Source organism: Dromiciops gliroides, chromosome 2, assembly GCF_019393635.1.
Source record: "Dromiciops gliroides isolate mDroGli1 chromosome 2, mDroGli1.pri, whole genome shotgun sequence".
Lineage (NCBI taxonomy): Eukaryota > Metazoa > Chordata > Mammalia > Microbiotheria > Microbiotheriidae > Dromiciops > Dromiciops gliroides.
In genome coordinates, this window is record NC_057862.1 from 307,866,263 (window position 1) to 307,885,670 (window position 19,408).

Genomic DNA, 19,408 nt, shown 5'->3' on the forward strand with positions numbered 1-19,408 from the left:
TCCTGACCTCACCATGGCAGGTTGGATGATGGGGTCTCTTAGAAATAGTTAGATTTTCACCTTTCTCTCTGATCATTAGATCCTAATGCTCTTTAATAAATACTTAAAAGTCTAAACTCTTGTTAAGGCTTCTAATTTAATGGCGACCACTCATTAGATATTTTAGACAATATAGCTAGAATTTTAGCCCCTTACAATAGGATGAGTCATATGGTTTTTTTGGGGGTTTTTTTTGTGGGGCAATTGGGGTTAAGTGACTTGCCCAGGGTCACACAGCTAGTAAGTGTTAAGTGTCTGAGGTCGGATTTGAACTCAGGTACTCCTGAATCCAGGGCCAGTGCTCTATCCATTGCACCATCTAGCTGCCCCGAGTCATATGTTTTAAGATAGCTAATGAGTGAATTTGCTTTGTATGACTATATGACCCAGTTTATCTGGGGCAAGGTGGTCTGTTATTACAATTATACTTTTGTCTGGTAACAAAGGTGATGGCAAAATTTGGGCACTATGAGCCAGAGGTAACAAAAATCTTTATGTACAGGGAAATTGGAATAGTATCTTTCCTGAAGATTTATCTGTTCAAAGGACTATGAAAATATATTCTGCAAACAATTCTGCCAAGAACAAAGAAAATTTTAGAAGTTTGCAAAATATTTAGAGGTACGCTCCTACCCTTTACCCCTTTTTTCCTATTATCATGGAATCCCAGGGAATATTGTTGTTGTTGTTTGTACTTCACTTTTTTTTTTTAATAGGGAAGCGGTTTTATTTCTTCACATGAACTCAAACTACATACACTAAAAAAAAGTCAATCAAAATCAGACTTTGTTCTAGTCCCTGATAAGCATTCAAAGGGAGAGAGACAAATAGCCTTCCCTTAGAGTCACATAGAAATCACTCACAGTGTCCCCAAAGAAGGTTAAACACCACTAACTCAGATTAAACCACCACCTTATGAGTCAAGAAAGTATTTTTTTTTTTTTTGGTGAGGCAATTGGGGTTAAGTGACTTGCCTAGGGTCACACAGCTAGTAAGTGTTAAGTGTCTGAGGCCGGATTTGAACTCAGGTCCTCCTGACTCCAGGGCCGATGCTCTATCCACTGTGCCACCTAGCTGCCCCCACTTTTTTTTTTTTTGTGGGGCAATGGGGTTTAAGTGACTTGACCAGGGTCACACAGCTAGTAAGTGTCAAGTGTCTGAGGCTGGATTTGAACTCAGGTCCTCCTGAATCCTGGGCTGGTGTTTTATCCACGGTGCCACCTAGCTGCCCCTGTCTTTCACTTTTGAAGAGTACCAATGATATCACTGGGAGATGTCTTGTCTCATTTGTGAACTGGATTTAAGTGAGGCAGAATTGCACAAAATTGTCAGCCTCACTCTCTCTTTCAGAGTCATCTAAGGCTAGTAGTGGTAGGACAAAAATCAAGATGATTGCTGATGGCCCAAGATGAAGTGGATTACCAAGGAAACTTCAGTGACTTTGATATCTGACCAAGCTCTAATTGATCAACAATATCTGCTTAATGGTTGTTGGAACAAATTGTTCTAGTCTGCCCATCTGCTGGGAAGAATCTTCCTCAGGTAATGAATGAATGGATGAAAAAGCATTTATTAAGGACTTAGTCTGTGCAAAACAGTGTGCTAAAGAATAGAAATACAAATAAAAAGCAGAGTTGGTGCCTCCCTACTTCATTCATTTGTTTGTTTTCTTTCTTTCTTTCCTTTCTTGGGTTTAAATTCATTTTATTTTAGACAACCTACATGACATGTTTTTAAAAACAATGCCTCCACTCCAAATAAATCAAGGTAAAAAATAAATTAATAAAGCTCAAGATGACATCAGTCCAAGTTTGTCCAAGTCCTGGTGTTGTGTAAATGACAAAAAAGCAGCAGCCAGTTATGATGACAGGTGATTCAAAGTAATCGGCTGAATTTGTTAACATTTCTCCATTTCTAAACCATCCTTAAAGAAAATCATAGGGGCAGCTAGATGGCGCAGTGGTTAAGGCACCGGCCCTGGATTCAGGAGGACCTGAGTTCAAATCCGGCCTCAGACACTTGACACTTACTAGCTGTGTGATCCTGGGCAAGTCACTTAACCCCAATTGCCTCACTTAAAAAAAAAAAGAGAAGAAAATCATATATGGAATCACACCATCCTCACAGAAGTCCAAGACAGCCCCCATGCCATCTGGATTCATGTTTTCGCCTATGAAAAACTGATAGTTTTTTAATTGGCAAGGATGTGTTTGATTTGTTCTACAGCTCCCATCATAAAAGGTTTACTCTATCTGCCTTGTGTTCTTCAAGTCAGCCTTCGGTGGATTTCATGCAGTCTTTGATGTACTCTTCGTAGGATTCTTTTGTGAAACTAGTTTCTTGCAGATGATGGTTTATTACTATGTCAACTCCAGTAATTACAGTGGCATATGTTCCTTCACCCTCAGGATCTTCAGCAGAGGCATTTCCACCAATGAGTGAATCATCAATGTTCTACTGACCATCTTCCCTTCAACCTCCAGGCACAGCCCGCTTGTCATCTCCTGGATCTTGTAAATGTCAGAGAACATCTCAGAATGGCTGATCCTGGCAGCGGAAGGAGGGAGGTGGCAGCAGTGGCGCTGGCGTTGCAGGGGCCCGGAGCTAGGTGTGAGCGCAACGCAGCCAGATGCAGACAGAGCAGCGCTTGGGGGGTTCAAGGGGGGAGTGGGCAGAAAAAACCCTCCCTACTTTAAAGGGGGAGATATATATGTATTTATGTATGTATGTACGTATGTGTGTGTATGTATGTATGTGTTATGTATGTATGTATGTGTTATGTATGTATAGGAGGCTTTGACTGCAAGTTAAATGGGGAGATCAGGTTGATCTTAAGATGAAATGGCCAAGTGCGTGATAAAACAGTACTTTAATGTCATTTCCATTGCTTTAAAAAAAAATGCAACATATCAGTATTCCATATCAGTATTCATGTTTTTTTGTTTGGTTGGGTTTTTTTGTAGGCAATGGGGGTTAAGTGACTTGCCCAGGGTCACACAGCTAGTAAGTGTCAAGTGTCTGAGGCCGAATTTGAACTCAGGTACTCCTGAATCCAGGGCCGGCGCTTTAACCACTGCACCATCTAGCTGCCCCAGTGTTCATGTTGAACATGTACCAAGGATTTTGCTGAGGGGGACTTAACTATGACTGCTGAGGAGGCAGAGGTTGCGTGGAAATGATCTTAGAACTATTGGTAATGGTGTAATTCTCCTGGCATGTGCTGCCTCTGGTCTCTTACCCCCGACCCCGCCTCCACCTCTGCCCCCATTCCCAACCAGGCTGGATTGCCTTCTGGCAGGAAAAGGTAGTTTTTGTTATAGTATCTCTCTCTCTCTCTCTCTCTCTCTCTCTCTCTCTCTCTCTCTCTCTCTCTCTCTCTCTCTCTCTCATTTATTCTAGCTTTGCGGATCTCTCTGTCATCTCCGCAGACCTAAGTTACATTGTTATTTAAAGATCAGAAGAACTTTGAGAGAAGAGTAGGGCACTTTTGTGGTGCCATTAATTTTGTACTGCCTTATCTGGGTTTTGGTGAACGATCATTTTAGGGGCCTAATTTGTTTTAATCCTATTCAGATCCTAAGTGGTTTGGATTCAGAATAGTCAGTTCCTGCAATATCACTTCACACTATGCAAGGGAATAAATAGTATATTCAGCCTCACATACTGGAAATGATTCCTTCCAAGGGAAGGGAAATAAAGGAAAACTGGATATTCACAAAGGCTCCAGAATAATTTTCATGAAGCTGCTTATCCAATTCAGTAAGGCTAATCTAAAGACATCTTTTGGGCCTAGGAGATTCCTCTACCACTATGGCTTTCTTATCCTGAAAAATGGTCCCCTTCTCCCATTGGTGAGTTCCTTTCAAAGCTTCCATTTAGGTCAGGTCATCCATCCTTCATTTCTTCCCTGGTTCTGCTTCTAACTCTCTGGACTTCACCCTGATGACTTCACTCTTCTTCTCAACAGAGGTATTGAGGAAAAAGAGGAAGCATGACCTATTACATAGAGAAATGGTCTCAAAGTCAGGGAAACATGGAAGTAAGTCCTGCTTCTGACATGTAATGTCATTGTCAACCACCCTGGGCAAGTCATTTAACCTCCTAGTACTGGAGGTAATTCTTCAAGACTAAGTTTCAGCAAAGGTGCTGACTTGCATTGGCAGAAGGACTTTCTCCAAGCCAATGAAATCACAGGTCCAGTCCCCATTGCCTGTTGATGAGGTACTAGATAAAAGTATCCATTCATATGTTTTGGGGTTTTTTTTTTTGCAGGGCAATGGGGGCTAAGTGACTTGCCCAGGGTCACACAGCCAGTAAGCGTCAAGTGTCCGAGGCCGGACCTGAACTCAGGTACTCCTGAATCCAGGGCCAGTGCCTTATCCGCTCGCCACCTAGCTCCCCCCCCCTTCATATGTTTTTGAAATACCACTTTCCATTCCCCCTCTCTATTCTAAATCAAGCCTTTATTTCACTAATGGACTATTGCAATCATGTCCTCACAGATCTCTCTGCCTTCAATCTTCTCCTCCTTCCCCCTTATTCAATCCATTTGCTTAAAACCAAACAAAGATTAATCTATCCAAAATAAATAACATTTCCATTGCATATGAATCCCCATTTCTTAATCTGGCATTCCACAATCCACAATCTGGCCCTAATTTCCTTTCTAGCCTGATCTCCCATCATTTTCCTAAAAAGACCCTCCACTGATGCTATACTGGCCTATCTATACCTTTACTTTCTCAATTTTTTTTTCAATTTTACAAGCTATACACACTTACACAAAAACATAAACACACACACACATTCATTTTCCAAATGGGCAAAAGGAAGTTTTGGACTTCCATCCAGATCCATTTTAGTCATTTCCTGCTCCCTGAAATTCATAAGACCTATCATACCCATATTTTTCCAATTTCCATCTAGTCACATTGTAGGCAGTCCAATTACTTCCAGGCCACTCCAGCTACTCTGAACATGTGTTCATTACCTTTCTTGTTATCTACACCACAGGCCTCTGCCATCTTGTGGTGGTAGATAATGGGTTTCAAATGGTAAAAACCAAAAGACACCAAATTTCCAAACATTTTCTTGTATTAATGTCCAATGAAGCTATCAAAAGTAGAACTGAAACTTATAATGAACTTTTTTTAAAAAAGAATTTTTTCATTTTTCTTTTATTAGTTTGGAACATTTGTGGAGTGAGACAGATGATACATGGGGAATTGTTACCTGTTATCTGTAAATATCATTAATAATTATCTGTGGAACTTGCTTCTGAAAGTGATAACTGAGAAATTTTTCCCTATGCATGTGGCAGAGACAAATGGTTGTCAGAATTAAAACAATGGTTAGTTTCAGGGCAGCTAGGAGGTTCAGTGGATAGAGTACCTGCCCTGGAGTCATGGTGGACCTGAGTTCAAATTTGACCTCAGATTTACTAACTGTGTGACCCTAGGAAATTTACTTAAACATAACTGCCTTCTTTGCTACCCCCCCCACAACACCCCCCCCTCCCCAAAAGGAGGTTAGTTTCTGGAGCTGAGTATGTTAAATGTGACAAACTTGATTCAGACTGAATGATACTTACTTTAGCAATTCAGCTCACACTCAGTTCTGTACTGCTTTTGATAAGCCTAGAGAAAGCATATTGTCACATATTAAGTAACCAGTAAAAGATCCTCCCTATGTGCCTATGAGATCTTCCTTGTAGCCTGTCCACAGCTCAAATAGCACCTCTTTAGATTGTTGAGCTACAAAAAACCCTTACTGACTTTGGCTCAGTATTGATGGAGGCTAATCAATCAGTCACTTAGTAGGTGCTTTGTAAATGTTTATTGATTGATTGATTTTGTGATCACATGATTTCTTGAATTTACTAAATAATGCCAGGAAACTAGCGGAGGTCTTAATTCAATCATCTCCAAATTTCCTCCAGCTCCCTATCCTCCCCAAACTTTTTGTGATGTCTGTGATAGAGAGGGAAGAAGGTGAAAAGGAATATTGTGTATAGGGCTGAGGGAGACCAGGGCTAGGCACAATAGCACAAGGAAAGCTGGAAGAGGGGATGCATGGGAAATGTTAGGGGATTGGAATAGTCTTCTACCTCTTTACCAATTACTTAAGAGTTTCTAAAGCTGCCCTTGCGCTGATGAACTTGGACTCTATTTTCTGTACACTGGTTCCTGACAGTTGTTCCAAGTGGATCAATCCAAGTATCCCTAGATAGGATTCCTGTTTAAGATCCCACATGTGGGATTGGGTGCTCCCATCCTGACAGTTGCAGGGGGTTTTTTGTTTTGTTTTTTGGCGGGGCAATGGGGATTAAGTGACTTGCCCAAGGTCACACAGCTAGTAAGTGTCAAATGCCTGAGGCTGGCTTTGAACTCAGTTCTTTCTGAATCCAGGACCAGTGCTTTATCCACTTCGACACCTAGCTGCCCCCAACAGTTGCAGTTTTTCTGTCCCTATGTCTGAATTGCTGCTGGGAATGCCTCATTACAGGCACCCTACTTGATAGGATTCCACCACCTGATTTCCCTAAGGTCCATTGCTGTTAACCAGCTTGGGCAAATTATTTAATCTGCTTGCCTCAGTTTTCCTCTATATAATGAGGATAATAATAGTAGCATCCACCTCCCAGGGTTGTAGTGTTTAGCACAGTTCCTGATAGCTAGTAAGTGATATGTATAGCAGTTATTATTATCATTCCAACTTTCCAAATGAATTTTGTTTTTGTTCTATATAGTACTATAAAATAATCCCTTGCCAGTTTCATATAACATGAAATATGTAAATTAATGTAGGTAGTATATTTTTTATGGTGGTATTTTACCCAACCATGAAAATAAATACCTCTCTCCCATTATTGGTCTTCATTTATTAAAGTAAAGAGTGTTTTGCAAATGTCCGTATATATAAGTTTGGAGTGTGTTGTTGGTAGTTTATCTCCCAAGCATTAGTTTTATAATTACTTTGAATAGAATTTCTAGATCTCCTCTTTTTAGGCTCTGTTAGCAAAATAAAGGAAAGTTGATGATTTTTGTGGGTTTATTTTGTATCCTTGAAAAATGTAACAACTGGACTAACCCTGTTCAAGGACTTCCTGACACATCAGGCAAGGGATAAAATCAGGAAATATATCCTCCCCAAAGGTATTCGCTACTATAATAGAGGAGATCCAGCACAGAGTCTAAGTCCAAAAAGTATTTCCTGTGAATCATGAGATTCTCTAGATCAGGACTTGTTTTTTTTCTTTTTCTTTTTTTGCCAGGCAATGAGGATTAAGTGACTTGCCCAAGGTCACACAGCTAGTAAATGTCAAGTATCTGAGGTCCGATTTGAACTCAGGTCCTCCTGAAGGAATCCAGTGCTTTATCCCCTGCACCACCTAGCTGCTGCCCCTTAGATCAGGACTTCTTAAACTTTTTCCACTCACAGCCCTTTTTCGCCCAAGAAATTTTTAGGTGACTCCCAGTATATAGGTATATAAAATAGGTATACATAACCTTTTACTGTGGCCAATTTTTTTTGTGACTCTCACATTCAGTTATGCCACTCCATATGCGGTTACAACCCATGGTATAAGAAGCTTTGTTCTAGAACCTTCTGTTGGCAGATGACATTGTGATGATGGTATAAAGTCCAAGAATATTGCATAGCCTCCTGAAAGAATAGTTCTCTAATCAGTGAAAGGAATTTTGGCTTGACCATGCTCAGGGGAAAGATCAAGGGGATAAAGATTCTATTGCTCAGATTTTTTCATTCATTTGGAGATGACTTCTAGAGCTTTTCCATCAGTATGTCTATCTGGGACAGAAAGTATAGATGGAAAATTAGTTGGGCCAGTGGTTGAATAGGAAGCAGAAATTGGATGGTCTTAGAGAAATTACAGAGCTCCTTTACATGCATGAAGCTTCCCATAAAAAACAAGGACTCACTTAAAAATATTAGCATTCTACCATAGTTGCAGTATAGCTGTGAGAAATGGAATACAAAATTCTTTGAAGAATTAAAAATGAATGTTATACAGAGGAAAATGGAGAGGTGCACAGTAGGTATGAGCAGACTGCACATACAACCAGTGAGGAACTCCAAAGAAGAGGAACAAAAGGCTTAATCTAGGAAGTTTATGATAGGAAGAAAAAATTGGCTGGTGGAGCAAAGTATCACCATTAGACACCCAAAGTACTGCTAGCAATACTTTTATCATGTCAGGAGAAAGTGAGAAAAATATTCTGGGCTGCGCTTGACTCAGATCATTCCCCTTGTAGTTTATAGGTTCAATCTTGGAACAAAATGAGACACTCATAGGTTAGTCAACAGTTAACAAAAAGATTTACTTAGCCATATAGCAGAATGATATTCAAGGAGGATAAGCATTAAGGATAGTTTGAGTTGATTCAGCTGAATGAAGCTCTCTTGCTTCATCATGAAGCATCCTCATTATGATCTATTTTATTCTCAGGTGATGAAGTGACTTTAACAATCTGAGCTCTTAGTACTCTGAGTCAACCAAGTCTTGAGGAATGAATGCCCCTCCCTTTTAAAAGTAAATATTATTTTTGTTTTGTCAAATTACATGTAAAGATAATTTTCAACATTCATTTTTATAAGATATTGAGTTTCAAATTTTTCTCCCTCCCTCCATCCCCTCTCCAAGATAGCAAGCAATCTGATATAGATTATACATGTGTAATCATGTTAAACATGTTTCCACATTGGTCGTGTTGTGAAAGAAGAAACAGATCAAAAAGGAAAACCCACAAAACCCAAAAAAAAAGTGGAAATAGTATGCTTTTATGTGCATCCAAACTCTATAGTTCTTGTTTTTTTGGTTTTTTTTGAGGGGCAATGGGGGTTAAGTGACTTGCTCAAGGTCACACAGCTAGTGTCAAGTGTCTGAGGTTGGATTTTAATTCAGTTCCTCCTGAATCCAGGGCCAGTGCTTTATCACTGCACCACCTAGCTGTCCCCAGACTCCATAGTTCTTTCTAGATGTGGAGAGCATTTTCCTCTGTGGCATTTAAAATTATGTGTGGTCACCTTATTTCTGTCCCAAGTTTAGGGAAAATTAGCTGAGGTTTCTAATATATTGTTACTTATAAATTGGAAGCTTTAGCACCAGCTTTGGGCATTAAGCATTTATTAAAGCATACCAAATATTAGTAAAGAGATAACACATAGCTCAGAAAGTTAAGGTCTATCTAGCCTAGAGGAGAGATAGAGCTCAGCCTGGCTTCCTTCTTTCTCCAAGTCCCCCACCACCAGTGCGGCAGAGAGAGTGAGAGTGAGAGTGAGAGTGAGTGTTGAGTGTGTGTGGGTATAAGCTTCCTCCGGGTCCAGAGAAAGGTGGCCCTTCCACACTGCTCAAAGCTAATTGGCTAGCATCATTCAAATCTATTGGTTTACTGGACTTGAGGGTGGTCCATGAGCAGAACGTTCTGAGGTCAGAGTACAGATAATATACCCTCTGAGTGCCAGGTTTTTAGGTAGGTGTGGTTTTAATTAAGTTAACTTTAAGTGAGTTAATCAGCAAAGTCAATCAATCTTTTTTTTTTTGGTGGGTCAGTGAGGGTTAAGTGACTTGCCCAGGGTCACACAGCTAGTAAGTGTCAAGTATCTGAGGCCAGCTTTGAAGTCAGGTCCTCCTGAATCCAGAGCCAGTGTTTTATCGACTGTGCTACCTAGCTGCCCCCAATACAATCAGTCTGTTTTTGTTTTTGTTTTTTTGGGGGAGGCAATTGGGGTTAAGTGACTTGCCCAGGGTCACACAGCTAGTAAGTGTTAAGTGTCTGAGGTCAGATTTGAACTCAGGTCCTCTTGAATCCAGGGCCAGTGCTCTATCTACTTCACCACCTAGCTGCCCTAATCAATCTTAATATTATTCCCTCAGTGGGGGGGCCTCTGGATTTCCCAAAACCCATTATTTTTTCATACCTCCATGAATCTTTTGGAATTTTCTTGTATCACTGTATTGTTGAGAAGAGCTAAGTCTGTCATAGTTGATCATTGTACAATGTTGCTGTTACTGTGTACAATGTTCTCCTGGTTCTGCTCACTTCACTCAGCATCAATCCACTTAAGTCTTTCCAGGTTTTTCTGAAATCTGCCTGCTCATCATTTCTTACAGCACAATAGTATTCCATTACATTCATAAACCACAACTTGTGCAGCTATTCCCCAACTGAGGAGCAGAAAAACACCCTTTTAAGGAAAAGTTAGCTTAACTTGCAGGGGGTGGAGTAGGGAGGTTAAGATATTTCTTCTATCAAAAGCAGGAAACTGGGGAAATATTTTATAGCAAATGTTTCTGATAAAGATCTAAAATTTTAAATATACAGGAAACTGGATCAAATTTAGAAAATAAGAACCATTCCTGAGTTGATAAATGGTCACAGGATATATGAACAGGCAGTTTTCAGAGGAAGAAATGAAATCTATCAATAATTATATTAAAATGTTCTAAATCACTAATTATTAGAGAAATGCAAATTAAAACAACTCTGAGGTCCCACCTCACACCCATCAGATTATCTAACATGACAGAAAAGGAAAATGACATATGTTGGAGGGGATATGGGAAAATATACTAATTCATTGATAGTGGAACTGTGAACTAGTCCAACCATTCTGGAGAACAATTTGGAACTATGCCCAAAGGGCTACAAAACTGCACATACTCTTTGACACAGCAATACTACTACTGGGATTGTATCCCAAAGAGATTAAAGGGGAGAAAAAGACCTGTATGTACAAAAATATTTATTGTAGCTCTTTTGTGTTGACAAAAAATTGTAAACTGAGGGAATGGCTGAACAAGTTATTGTATAGGAATATGATGGCATATGATGCAAAGTGAAATGAGCAGAACCAGGAGAACAATGTACATGGTAACAGCAATATTGTAATGATGACCAACTGTGAAAGACTTAGCTACTCTGATCAATATAGAAATCTACAATTCCAAATAATTCATGATAAAAAATGCATCCACCTCTATATAGAAAACTGATGAACTCAGAGTGCAGATTGAAGCATATTTTTTCTCTTGATTGTTTTCTTGCCTTTTTTCCTCTCAGAACATGATGATGTGGAAATATGTTTTGTATTACTTCATATGCATAATAGGTATCACATTTCTTGCCTCTCAATTGGTGTGAAGGGTGAAGAGAGGGAAAGAATTTGATACTGAAATTTAAAAAAGAATCTTAAAAGAAAAATATATTTCTTCTACCACAGAAAGTATCAGCATATTATGTAGACTACTTCTGGTGAATTTATGGGAAGATGGGAACAAGAGTTGCACAGGAAAAAGAGTTGAGCAGGATGGGCAGGCATGGATTGGTCGCTGCTATGTGCATTAGTAGAAGGAACTTCAGAATTGATGAGATCACAGATCTTTTTGAGTATTTGAATCTATTTTGTATATATTTATATGTATACATGTTGTCTCCCCCCATAGAATGTAAACTCATTGAAGGCAGGGATTATTTAATTTTTGTTTTTTTTTTATTCCCAATGCTTAGCTCAGTGCCTGTCACTCAGTAGACAATAATACTTGTTACTTGTTTAAGGTGTTTAAAGGTATAAAATTTCCTAGAAGCAATGCTTTATCTTTATCTTCAAATTTCACTTATTTATTTATTTATCTCCAAATTTTATCTTTTCATATTATTACTTATTATTTTATTTATTCTTTGATTCAGTGAATTGCACATCTACTTGTTACTGAACAAGGATTTCCCACTTAAAAAATGACCCCTAGGTTAATGTTTATAGTTGGTCTAAAAACTGTATGGTTTTCAGGATACTCTGTTTTCTGCCACTTTTGTGCTATCATTGCAGAAACAGAAGGAGGGACCGAGGGCCTTGTTGACTTTTTTATTACCATGGTCAAAAAATTCATTACCAAAGCCTATTGGTAATGGGCTTTTCCAAGTAGTATAAACATAACAACTGACATTTTATAGTACTTTACATATTATTTTATTTGACCTCCCAAACAACCCCGTGAGGTAATTCAGGTGTTATTATCCTCATTTTACAGTTGAGGAAACAGACTTAGAGAAGTTAAATGACTTGCCCATAGTCACATAACTAAAAAGTGTTAGAAGGAGGATTCAGACATAGATATCTCCTGGTTCAGAGACTATACCCTCTCTAAAAGGAGAACTAACTGGAATTGGAGTCAAAGGATCTAGGTTTAAATATCACCTTATTACATGTGTGACTGAGTAGTAAATCACTTCATGTCTCTGGGTCACTTTATAGGTAAAATGAGAAGATTGGATTAAATGATGTCTAAGGTTCCTTTCCACTCCAAATCTATATGTTCTTCCCCTTCCTTTGCACCTCCCCTATTAAGGAACCTTCAGTTGTTCCCCTTGAAGCTCCAGAAAAAAACATTGTTCTTTCCCCTTCCCAATATTTATTATATATAAGCAAATTTTGGATTTGGATTATATTCAATTTCGCTCTTTTTATTTTGTGCCAATTTGTATTCTTTTTTTTTTTATTAACCAGAGATTGTGTCATTCTCCAGTGTTGGATACTCATAGGCTGTCAGTAAATGTTGGTTTGAAAAATTCTTGACTTTTCTTCTTGACCACTGACATTCATTTGAAAAATTTTCAGCTCCAAATTCTCTCCCTGCCTCCACCCCTCCCCCACCCATGGAGAAGGTAAGCAATATGATACAATCAAGCATATTAAGTCATAGGAAACATATTTACATTTTAGTCATGTTCTGGTAAAAAGGCAAGAAACATTTAAAAGTAAAAATAAAAATTTCATTCTGCACTGAGTTCATCAACTCTTTCTCTGGAGGTAGATAGCTGTTTTCATCATGAGTCCTTTAGTATTGATGTGGATCATTGTATTGATCAGCTACCTCTTTCACAGTTGATTATCATTACAATATTGCTATTACTGTATGCAATATTCTCCTGGTTCTACTCACTTCACTTCAATTCCTATAAGTCTCCCCAGGTTTTTCTGAAATTATCTCCTTTGTCATTTCTTACAGCACTATAGTATTTCATCACAACTGTAGGAAAATGACATTGTTCAAACCTAGCCCTTCATAGCGAGAAACAGGACTGGTTGCTTAGAGACCAGATTTGTTTCATGCTTAATTCAAGACTTAGGTTATACTGACCAGAAACCCAGTCAGATCTGAAGATTAATGATTTCTCCTGGTACACATGTCGAGACCCACATATTTTATCTGGAAACTGCCTTTATGCTACCCTATCAACTACTATTTCCTTATTCCTGTATGTAAATCCTATATAATGTGTAAGTTACAGACACTGGTGGGGAGAGGGGCAACGGGGCTCCCCTTTTTTTGACTTTCCCCTCTGCAGAATGACAATACTTCTTTCTAAATTATTTCTGGGTTTTGGTTTCTGCCCCATTACAATTATATGCCACAACTTGTTCACCCATTGCCCAATAGATGGACATCCTGTCAATTTCCAATTCTTTGCCACTACAAAAGGAGCTACTATATTTGTGTATATATGGGTCTTCCACCCCTCCCCGCCTTCTTTGATCTCTTTTGGATACAGACCATGTAGTGGTATTGCTGGGTCAAAGTGTAAGCAGTTTTGTAGCCCTTTGGACATAGTTCCAAATTGTTTTCCAGAATGGTTGGACTAGTTCATAGCTCCACCATCAGTGTATTAGTGCCTCTATTTTTCCATATTCCCTCCAACTTTGTCATTTTCCTTTTCTGTTATATTAGCCAATCAAATGGGTGAGGTGGTATCTCAGAGTTATTGTAATTTTCTTTTTTTCTAATTAATAGAGGTTTAAAGCATTTTTTTCACATCACTTAATAGCTTTGATTTCTCCCTCTGAAAATTTCCTGTTCATATCCTTTGACCAAAGCAAAAACAAAAACACAGGTAGGCATAACTGGGGATTGAAATCTGATATGGTATCATAATTCACCTACAAAAAGATAAACTTGTAACTATCAGACGATAATAGCCTCTTCATTTTCACTAGAAAAAAAGGGGAAGGAGACGACACCTGTCTGAACTTGCAATTTCTGGAACCTGAGAACCAAAGAGCCATTGTGGGAAGGAGAATTTAAATTAAGCTTGTTAATTCACAGTAGTGGGTAATAAATTACACAAAAGAAAGTCTAAAGGACTTTACTCTACATTGGGAAAAGGGGCTTTGGGCACTTTTAATTCCTACAAGCCTCACTTTAGCAAGGTGATTTAGATTTGAGCTCCTCTGGGCTTTTGTTAGTGGTTCAAGGAGGGTACAGAGGCCATTATAGTGATCCTGATTTCACTTTTCTGTACCTCAGTTTCCTCATCAGTAAACGATTGTGTTATAACAGTTAATATCTGAAGACCCTTTTAGCTTGAATATATAATCTGTCAATGAACTTTCTTGGGTCTTTTCTTTCAGTTGGAAAACTAGTGACATTTAATTAGATGAAGTCTAAACTTACTCCATTTCTAATACTCCAATAATCCCATGACTACAAAATTCTTGGCCCAGAGGTAATGCCTTTAATTCAATTCCACTCAATAGGACAAATGTTTATTAAGCATCTATGGCATGCAAGTCAAGAGGTAGGATTGCACAATAGGAGAGAGGCTATTGTAGTGAGGAAGACACCCCCCCCCCCCCACACACACATACATACAGGCTGTGTCACCCTGGAAAAATGACTTCACCACTCAGAGAGTGCTCCGGGCCACTCTCTTCAAGACTCAATTGCAGAATAGTTGCCAAGATGCATGATTGAAAGGGTTTTCTTGACATCAATAAAATCACAGGTCTGCATCCAAAAAAAAAATCTGGGAAAGGAACTGTCTGGGGATACAAAGACAAAAATGGCTTCCTTCTTGAAAGAAGGGGGCGGGGAGAGAAGAGGGAATACGTATTTCCATAAAGCTTTAGCTAAAATGCAATCGAGCTACAAGAGAACGACAGTCCAGCCGTGGCCACCTGTGAAGAATCCAGAGGGCCCAGAGAAAATGCGTTCACGTGATAACGGGAAAGGCCTGGGGTCCAGGCCTTCTGCAGGGAGCCGGCAGCCAGCAGCAGCACCCCCAGGAGTAGGCTATTGAGGAGGGCGGGGTCACGGGGGCCCAGGACCTGCATTCCCCCCTTATCCAAAATTAGGCTGCAGGGATGAAGGCCGGGTCGAGCCCCTCCGGCCTTTATTGCGCCTCCTACCCTAAATTCCTGAGGTAAAAACATAAATGGGAGGGCTGTCTGCTTGCGCCATCCCTCCGCATGCTGGGCAAACAAAGGGAACGGCCTCGAGGCCTCTAATTTTAACAGGCTGTCTCTCCTGCATTTTTGTGTAGATTACAAGACTTTCTGAGGTTGCTAGGCCTCTAGGCCGCAATTAGGCCTCTATTCCCCTCCCCCACCTCCACCGCCATTTTGGTGGGGGAGGGTCAGTGAGGGGGAAAGGCGGAGGTGAGCTGAGCGGAAGGAAGAACCGCGCACGCGCGTTCCTTGGCTAGGCGGAGGCGCGGCTCTGCTGAAAGCAGCTCCGGTGTACGAGCTCAGGCTTTAGAGTATAGGCTTGAAGAGGTAGGGAGGGAACTGGCGCGCGCTGGGGTGTAGAGGCGGAGGTGGGGCTAGATCGGGTACGCGCTTGGGGGCCGGTTCTCGCGAGAGTGGAATCGCTCTTTTGCTACTCCTGCTGTCCGCTCGTCGCCACACCGCCGTTGCTGCGGGGGATTGTGGGAGCCTTCGCGTCCCGCTCGAAGAGAGGTGTCGTCGTTCTTCCTCCTCCTCCCCTTCCCTGAGGTAGCAGTGAAACGGGTGAGGACCGGGTGAGTGGGTGCTCTGCGCCTCCCGTGACAGGGACCTGGAATGAGGGAGAATCGGGGCTAGGGGCGGGCGGGGGCGGAGGTGGGGGGGGGCGGCGCAGACTGCCGCGCGCTTTCCCTCCCTTCCTCCGCTCTGCGTATGTGAGCCGCCCGCTTGCCCGCCGCCATGTTGGGAACGCAGTGGCAGCGGGGCTAGTTTCTTCAGGCTGCTGAGGTGAGGGCGGGCCGGAATAGGGCCCGGGTACGAAGGATGGCTTTTTCAGCCTTCCCCTATGAGGTTCATCAGAAGGGGGAATGGCGGCTAGCCGAATCATCTCATTCCTTCTTTTCTTGGTTGTGGGCGGGTACGGGAAGCTAAACCCGTTACTTACACGCGGGGCGCCACGGAGGGGAGGGGCAGGTGGACTCACGGGGCCCCCGGGCTGTGTTTTGGCGGGTAGGAGGGGAGAGAATTGCGCATGATGTATGTATGTGTGTGTATATATATGTGTATATACATGTGTGTTTGCGCGCGCAAGCAAGCGAGTGTGAGAACACTGCTTCGATCAGTGCTGCTTCGTTTTTGGCTTCCCTTTCCCCAGCCTAATTAGCCCTCCGTGTCGGCAAAGGGTGTGTTTCCCCCTCTCCTTTTGCAAAAAAAAGAAAAGAAAAAATGGCAGCCAAAAAAGAAAAGATTTTCTAGTATCTGAGTGATTTAAGGCAGGCTTCTTCCCCACTCCTCCCTCCCGGCTCCCGCTCCCGCTCCGGCTCCCGCTCTCTCTCCCCTCCCCTCCCGGCTCTCGCTCTCGCTCCCTCTCCCGCTCCCCCTCCCCTCCCGGCTCCCGCTCCCCCTCCCCTCCCGGCTCCCGCTCCCCCTCCCCTCCCGGCTCCCGCTCCCCCTCCCCTCCCGGCTCCCGCTCCCCCTCCCCTCCCGGCTCCCGCTCCCCCTCCCCTCCCGGCTCTCGCTCCCCCTCCCCTCCCGGCTCCCGCTCCCGCTCCCCCTCCCCTCCCGGCTCCCGCTCCCCCTCCCTCCAGGTGGCTCTCACTCCCCTTTCTGCGGTTCACAGCGCCCCCTTTGACTGCTGGCCGCCTTCCTTCTCTGCATCTCACTAAATGGTTTTTGTGACCCTAATCTCTTGTGATTGAAATGGCCGCGAAGTGAAAAGCTGATTGGATTTTTATTGTCGCGTTGTGGAGGGAGCTCTTAATTTAACTCATAGAGCGATCTTGTTGGGTAATGAGTAAAAAAACATAAATCTTAACGTAGATGCTTTTAATCCAGATTAGTTATTAAAAGGATGATATGATAAGGCTTTTTGGTTTCCAGACAAAGGCTGGGCCTACGACCTGCTGATAGTGTGTGCTGCCAGTGTTAATGATGTGGGACATTTTCTTAGAGGCAATTTTTAATCTGGGTGGTAAGAAGACAATAAATATTTATTAAATGCCTACTGTGTTTGAGGCACTCTGCTGAGACACCTAGGAGATGGTTTTGTTGTATGGGTCTGAGGCAGATTGTTCCTATTGGACAAGTTAATTTCCAGTTTTACTTGGGATATTTAAAAATTATAATGAGATTAAGAAATATCTCGTGGTTTAAATTGATTAGGATAGTGTGAAACATCCCACAGCTCAGGTTACTGTTTTATGTTATATTAAAGGTTTTATTTTGGTATTTACAATATTCGGATGACTCTAGGTTTATGATAAACAAATTGCACATTTCAGGTGGCACATGTCCTGGTGAACATAGTCAAATTTTAGGTAGTTATTACTATTAAATACCTTTTACTTGGTATGTTGTGCTTCTTGCTAATGGCTATTAGTAATTTAGTCTGGGTATAAATTCAGGGGGGAGTAGACCTTGGAGTAGTGGGAAGAATGGAAATAGAAATGTCGAAAGAAAAGGCATGGTACAATTACCTTTATTCCCATTTTACAGATGAAGAAATTGAGATTAAGAAAATTAGCCAAGATGTAATCCACACAGAACTGAGTGAGAGCAGAGCCTTGAACCATGGTTTCCTGGGTTCCAGGTATAGGTGCTCTTTCACTGTACTAGCATACCTCTTATAATTACTACTGTGATGTTACAAAATCATGGGTTTGAATTTTTGTAATGCTTTTATTTATATATAGATGCCCATGGCTATAAAAATGTGATTCACAAAAGGATTACAGTTCTACCTTTAAATGTCTAGTGGTCAATGAAAATTTGTTAGACGTCTTCTAAATTTACATTACAAGACAGTGACTTTTCCATCTTTACTTATCCACCCATCAGCACTACTGACATTCCTAAAGATGTAATTACATTTGATTTCATAATTTTAATTTAAATAAAAAAGACCCCACTAATCAGAGTAACCAGTACAAGACCACCAGGTCTTCTGACTCTCCAGTGCTTTTTCTATACACTTACCTCAAAATAGTTATCTTAAGAAATGAAAGAATTTAAGGTAGATAATTCAGAAATTACCAGTGCATCCTTTAAAAATGGGAATATATCCAAAGTATTCATTAATATTATTTCTGCAATGTATAGGCAGACATCTTAGAAAATTTGAAAAGGTGTTTTCCATTTTGAATGTAGAATATTAAATTGATTACTGTCCCCAAATTGCTTTTTATGTTTCCAAATAAAGTATATCAATGTTTCAAAACAATTTTGCACTTTAATTGGACTGCAGTAGAATCTTAGTTAAGTGTGTGATTGGTTACCAATTATTATTGTTAACGTATTACCTGTTAAGTTATTGCTACATAGTGTATGATTACATCATATTAAATGCCTGAACTTGTGCCATTGAATTTTAAGAGTATGGTCCAAAAAAGCTTTGAGATCATTGTTAGATTTTCATCTTTTAATTAGATTGATTTTTCTAATTGTTGCCACCTTGGGATTCCACATTCAAAATACTCTTTATTGGGGCAGTTAGGTGGTGCAGTGGATTTTTCCCCCATAACTGGGGACAGATTAGAACCTACATTTAGAAATTTAACTTACACAGGTCAGGAGGACCTGAGTTCAAATCCGGCCTTGGACACTTAACACTCACTAGTTATGTGACCCTGGGCAAGTCACTTAAACCCCAATTGCCTCACCAAAAAAAAATTTAAATACTCTTTATTATAAAACCATAGCAATAGATAAAATCCATACTTGAACAAGCAAGGAATTGTGTGGGGGGGGGGCGGGGGGTGTCAGATGTTGTGGTTTCGTGATGATTAAGGGCTTCTAACTAGAGTGCTTAACATTGACTGGTAAAGATTTGCCCCAATGACTTTAATATTAATTCACATTTAATTAGAGGGACCACTTCAGTTGACCCCAAAAGTACAAACAAGTTTGAAATTCTTGGCTGAAAGCTTTCTTAAGCTAAGCTTTGTGGCTTATTGAGGAAGAGGAGATTTTGGTTAAAATTATTTAAGCATTTTATTCAAATTTTATTCTGGCTGCTGTGTACCATTTCTCACCTCATATTTCTTTGACTTGTCTACAGTCAAAATTTACACATTCACTCATTTAGATTGAACATATTCTAACAGGGACAGTGCAGATTACTTACATGCCTGAC

At 40.7% G+C, this 19,408-nt stretch overlaps 1 protein-coding gene across 14 annotated transcripts in view; it reads left to right on the forward strand.

The window, feature by feature from the left end:
• The first annotated feature begins 15,652 nt into the window (after positions 1 to 15,652).
• MATR3 (matrin 3) overlaps positions 15,653 to 19,408 on the forward strand; it is a 32,834-nt gene continuing 29,078 nt past the window's right edge. For 5 of the 14 annotated variants that reach the window (XM_043984587.1, XM_043984585.1, XM_043984594.1 and 2 more), the window contains exon 1: positions 15,653 to 15,854. The gene's annotated coding sequence lies outside the window, so the exon portion shown is untranslated. Of the gene's footprint in view, positions 15,855 to 15,963; positions 16,066 to 19,408 lie in introns of those variants that run through there. The other 9 variants (XM_043984588.1, XM_043984586.1, XM_043984592.1 and 6 more) reach the window with 4 other exon arrangements.